Source organism: Jaculus jaculus, chromosome 1 (genome assembly GCF_020740685.1).
Source record: "Jaculus jaculus isolate mJacJac1 chromosome 1, mJacJac1.mat.Y.cur, whole genome shotgun sequence".
Classification (NCBI taxonomy): Eukaryota; Metazoa; Chordata; class Mammalia; order Rodentia; family Dipodidae; genus Jaculus; species Jaculus jaculus.
The window spans coordinates 12,599,967-12,605,441 of NC_059102.1; the positions used below are offsets into that span (position 1 = coordinate 12,599,967).

Here is a 5,475-nt window from a genome sequence, read left to right on the forward strand (position 1 = left end):
GATCCAAACTCACCAAGCTTAGGGACACATGCTTGCATAGAAAGAATTTTACTCACAGAACCATCTCCCCATCCTAATAGGGGACTTTTAAACTGAGATCCCATAAGCAGTCATTGCAATGTATTTTTCAACAATCACTTAATTTCTTAACCCAGTTAACGGCTATTTTCCCAGAGTTGTTGGATGGGTTAAGACATAAATCAAAGGCTTAGTTGTGACATCAGGGTCCTCCTAGGTCTCACTGCAACATGGCGACAGTGTGGTTCACCAGGAGCTGACTTTGGGGACGTGCATGTGGCAGGAAGCATTGGGCAAGAGAGATACAGTTACAGGCCAAGATGTCTCAAGGGACAGAGATCCTAACTTGATGACAAGGGGGTGATGAGCCATTGGACACAGGCACAATTTACATTGCATTATCAAGGGGAAGGGTTACATTTTAGTGAAATAATAAAATCAAAACAAAAACACATTATTTTTGTAGCAGCTGCAGCAGCACAGGAGAGTTAGGCTCTCCAGAGTGCCTCTGACTGTGAGGACCTGGTTTCACGGCCTTGTTCTACAAATGCTCAGGAGATAACCTTGGGCAGCATATCTGGCGTTTCTAGGCTGCATTTTCTTGTCTGTAAAAGAATAAATGTGAAAAAAATGAATAAATGTGAATCGCATAATCTCAAAAGTCCATCTCAGGGCTCGCTTCAGCAGCGCATATACTAAAATCAAAATGATACAGAGAGGATTAGCATGGCCCCTGCACAAGGATGACTCACAAATTCATGAAGTGGCCCATGTTTTTGAAAGTTTGTAACTTATTTGATTTTACAGGACTCAGTGCTAAGAGACAATCTTAAATCTCAGATGAGACTTGGGACGTTAGAACTGTCTTAAGTTGCTAAAGACCATGGGGTCCTTAGAAATTGGACTGAATACAATTTACAGCATGTGATGGTTTTGAATCTATTGGGGGGCAGAGGCCGAATGTGGTACTTTGAATAGATGGCCCCCAATATATTCAGTGTTTTATTAGTTTATAATTTGGATCTGCAGCCACCTGGAAAGAGGAGGTGTCACGGGGTGCATCTTAAGGTGTGGTGGTGGGTTTGAAAGTCCATCGAAAGTTATGCAAAGTGCCCAGTTCCACCTGGAGTTCCTGATGTGCACTGTGTGGCTTTTGGTTTTTTTTCTCTCTGCTTAGTCCTTTAAGAGGGGGCCAACTTCTGGTATTAGTATTATGGAACTTCTTCTGGATCTGTCAGCTTCAATAAATTCCTTCCTCCATAAAAAAGAAAGGTCTGGTTGGAGGGAAGGCTTAGTTGTTAAGGCATTTGCCTGCAAAGCCAAAGGACCCAGGTTCAATTCCCCAGGACCCCACGTTAGCCAGATGCACAAAGGGCACATATGTCTGGAGTTCATTTGCAGTGGTCGGAGACCCTGGTGCACCCATTCTCTCTCTCTCTCTTTCTCTCTCTCTTCCTTTCTCTGTCAAATAAATAAATAAATATTTTTTAAAGTATATTTCAGCCAGGCATGGTGGCGCACACTTTTAATCCCAGCACTTGGGAGGCAGAGGTAGGAGGATTGCCATGAGTTCAAAGCCACCTTGAGATGACAGAGTTAATTCCAGGTCAGCCTGGACCAGAGTGAGACCCTACCTCAAAAAAACAAAAATAAAGAAAGAAAGAAAGAAAGAATATTTCAGTGTCAGTAGTCTGTGACTGTGATTCCTGTCAGAAGACCAGGGAGGAGTATGATGTGATATGATTAAACAGAGATAAATCAGGCATGGCAGAGACAAAATCTGGCAATTTAAGTCACCTTTTCATCAGTCACTTTATAAATGTTTATGACAAGTGCTCAAGGATTCTTGGAGTCACCAAAACTAACCACTAGGATTCCATGGTGTCCGTGATCAGAGGTTACAGAAATCAACTTGGTCAGAGAGAGCAGTGGACGTTCTTAGCTGAGGGTGAGAAGGAGCTTCGGAGTTTGGATGCTGACTGACACGTGATATCATGTCCTCGGGCGAATGTCACCTCTTAAGCCCCAGATTAGGTGACGTGGTGCTAACAATACGCCTTTCCTCCTATCATCGCCACAAGGGCTGGGTGGAGATGCCTTCTAGAAGCTTGGCGTGATGCCTAGCGTGGAGTGGAGGCCAAGCCTGTTTTGGGGAACAGATAAAGGATCTGTTCCCTGTGTGCCCAACCCTGTCCTGAAGATTTTAGCAAACGGCTGGACAGTGTTCTCTAGCTACTCAAGAATGGGGAAGGCCATTTAAAAATATCTTCTGTGACAAGTATGCCTTTGGAGAACATCTGTGTTCCTTGGTTCTGATTCAGTAGTTACCCAGTTAGAATGTGGTTCTCCTCATAGGACGGAGGGAATGCGATCTTCCCCCATGTCCACAGTTGACTATTTCTCCTGTTTAATGCTCACATGGGCATCACACTGGCATTGTAGTCTGCTGTGAGTTTAGCAAGAGTTCACTACTCCAGGTACGCCCAATCCTGGTGCTAACAGACCTGCGGAAACACAGCCCCAGAGCAGTGAAATGGGGCCACGTTGAGAGGTGAGGTCCAGGCCCCAGGGTACGGCCTGAAGGACCCTGACTCCACTGGAAAACACTGTGACCATGGGCTTTTTTCTCTTTTGACTGTCTTTCCTAAAGTGAGCAGTCCACCCTCCCAATCCACTTGAGTTATAAAGTCCCTCATAGACCCAGTCCAAGAGTTGGGTCTTGTCACCGCTGCCCACCTCCTCCAAATGCAGCCCCTAGAACTTCCTCAAGAAATAGCCCAGCAGTGGTCTTTGGACATACTCTTGTACTGGCTGCTGCTAAACCACAGCGACTGCTTTTGACGATAATTATGCAGTGAACACTGACAACAAAGGGTTCAACAAGAATGCAAACCACCAGAAAGAACCAGAAGTTCCTTGCAAATGGCTTGAATCCTCTGCTTGAAGTCACATCTCTTGAATCTCTGATTCCATTTAATCCTTACAATTTTCCTGCTGCGGGGATATCAAATGAGGCTCTCTTCATTTTAAAAAACGAGGGACCTGGAGCTGGGTGTGGTGGCGCATGCCTTTAATCCCAGCACTTGGGAGACAGGGGTAGGTGGATTGTCGTGAGTTCAAGACCACCCTGAGCATACACAGCGAGTTCCAGGTCAGCCTGGACTAGAGTGAGACCCTACCTTGAAAAACCAAAAAAACAAACAAACAAACAAAAACAACGAGGGACCTGAAGCTCAGAAAGATTGGGACATGCATTCCCTAACTGCTTTTGGTCATTCAGAAACAGAGCTGAGGCAAAGTTCTGGTTTGAGGCGCCTTTGTCTTGCAGTGTGAAGGTTTCCTGAGTACCAATGTCAAAAATGTCAAAATGTAGGCCGGAGAGATGGCTTAGCGGTTAAGCGCTTGCCTGTGAAGCCTAAGGACCCCGGTTCGAGGCTCGGTTCCCCAGGTCCCACGTTAGCCAGATGCACAAGGGGGCACACGCGTCTGGAGTTCGTTTGCAGAGGCTGGAAGCCCTGGCGCGCCCATTCTCTCTCTCTCTCCCTCTATCTGTCTTTCTCTCTGTGTCTGTTGCTCTCAAATAAATAAATAAATAAATAAATAAATAAATAAATAAATAAGTCAAAATGTGTCAAAAATGTTTGAGAGCCTTGCAAAGATGCCAGAGGAAGAAGGCCAAAGAGCCTCTTCCTTTGTCATGAGAACAAAGAGGGAGGGCTGTGGAAGGAAGTCAGAAAAGACCACAGGGCACCCTATAAAAGCATCAGTGTGGTGGGGGCGGCTGATGCACCACCCAGTGTCCTCGCGGGCATTAAAGTCAATGTGGCGCCGCATTGTACACTTCTCCTCACAACCTTCCTCAGCTGAAATCCATCCAAAAAGTATTTCTAAAGAAGCCTAATACATGCGTACTCGGTGCTTTTTATTCCTTTTGTTGGTTTGTATAAACAGTACCAGCTGATACCCAAGCCCATCTTACATAGGCTTCAGAAGCAGCAGGTGACAACCCCCACTCAGTAAGTTTCTAATTTCACCCACAAGAATCCCCCAAGCACACTTTCTACAGCGGCGCGGTTTTGTGTTTCATACAACGCATGCTATAGTGTCGCGGGGAGTGGTCATGGATTTACAAAATAAAAACGTTAGCTCCTACTCCTGATCCTTCCGCCATCATCGGGAAGAATATCAGCAATGCCTCTGCCAATGCGGACACGTGCCCTCTCATCAGCTACGTGTAGGAAGGCAGAGACCAGGTAAACCCTGGGCTCCTCAAGGCCTAGATTTAGTGTACAGGGATGGCAGGTGGGAGGGAGCCTTGTCATGCCGCCTGTAAGAGAGTTGATAAGGGCACAGGTGACTGCCCATCTGCCACTCTGCATATTAGTCAATTTTCATTGACATCTAGACCCTTCTGGAACAGAGAGGGGGAGGGGAAAGGGAAGTGGAGAGGTAAAGAGAGGAGAGGAGAAGGCCTAGAGCAATCTTTCTGTGCATCTGGCTATATGTGGGTACTGGGGAATTAAACCCAGGCTGACAGGCTTTGCAAGCAAGCACTTTTAACCACTGAGTCATCTCCCCAGTCCAGCTGTGGCCTTTCTCCCAGGTTCAAAAACTACATATCAGAGAGTGAAATATTTCACAGTCACAATAAGCAATTCAACTTGGTTAGGGCTCTGAAGACCTAAGAGGCAATTTCATATGACTTGCATTTTCCCCTTTTCTCGGGAATGTTCCTGGAGTAGCATTCTGCTGGCTCCTCTGGGGCTGCCCTGGGTCCCTCCACTCTGCCTGCCGTGCTCATGCGGGAGGCAGACCTCTCTAATGCACACTGGAGAGACACACAGAAGATTTCTCACCCTCTGGGAACCGAGTAGAACAATCCTACTATGAGTGATTTTTTTTTTAAGATACTCACTCTCACTTTCTTTTCAGTCCAATCATTACTTACAAATAATTCATAATATGTAACGACCAAAATAATAGTAACAAGAATCCCAATAGCAAATAATCTCAACAGCATGATAGTGTCTGGATTTTTGTTTTGTTTTGATTTATTTATTTCTTTTTCAATTTATTAATTAACAACTTCCATGGCTGTAAAAATCATCCCATGGTAATACCCTCCCTCTGCCCCACTTTCCCCTTTGAAACTCCATTCTCCATCATATACCCTCCCCATCTCAATCAGTCTCTCTTTTATTTTGATGTCATGATCTTTTCCTCCTATTATGATGGTCTTCTGCAGGTAGTGTTAGGCACTGTGAGGTCATGGGTACCCAGGCCATTTTGTGTTGGGGGGGAGAACGTTGTAAGGAGTCCTACCATTCCTTTGGCTCTGACATTCTTTCTGCCACCTCTTCCACAATGGACCCTGAACCTTGGAAGGTGTGATAGAGATATTGCAGTACTGAGCACTGCAGTCACTTCTGTCCAGCACCATGATGCCTTCTGAGTCAT

General features: G+C 45.6%; 1 non-coding gene across 1 annotated transcript; it reads left to right on the forward strand.

The window, feature by feature from the left end:
- The first annotated feature begins 693 nt into the window (after positions 1-693).
- Positions 694-796, forward strand: LOC123458204. The gene has a single exon (XR_006635501.1). It is a non-coding gene; the product is annotated as a U6 spliceosomal RNA (small nuclear RNA).
- Positions 797-5,475: the final 4,679 nt, after the last annotated feature.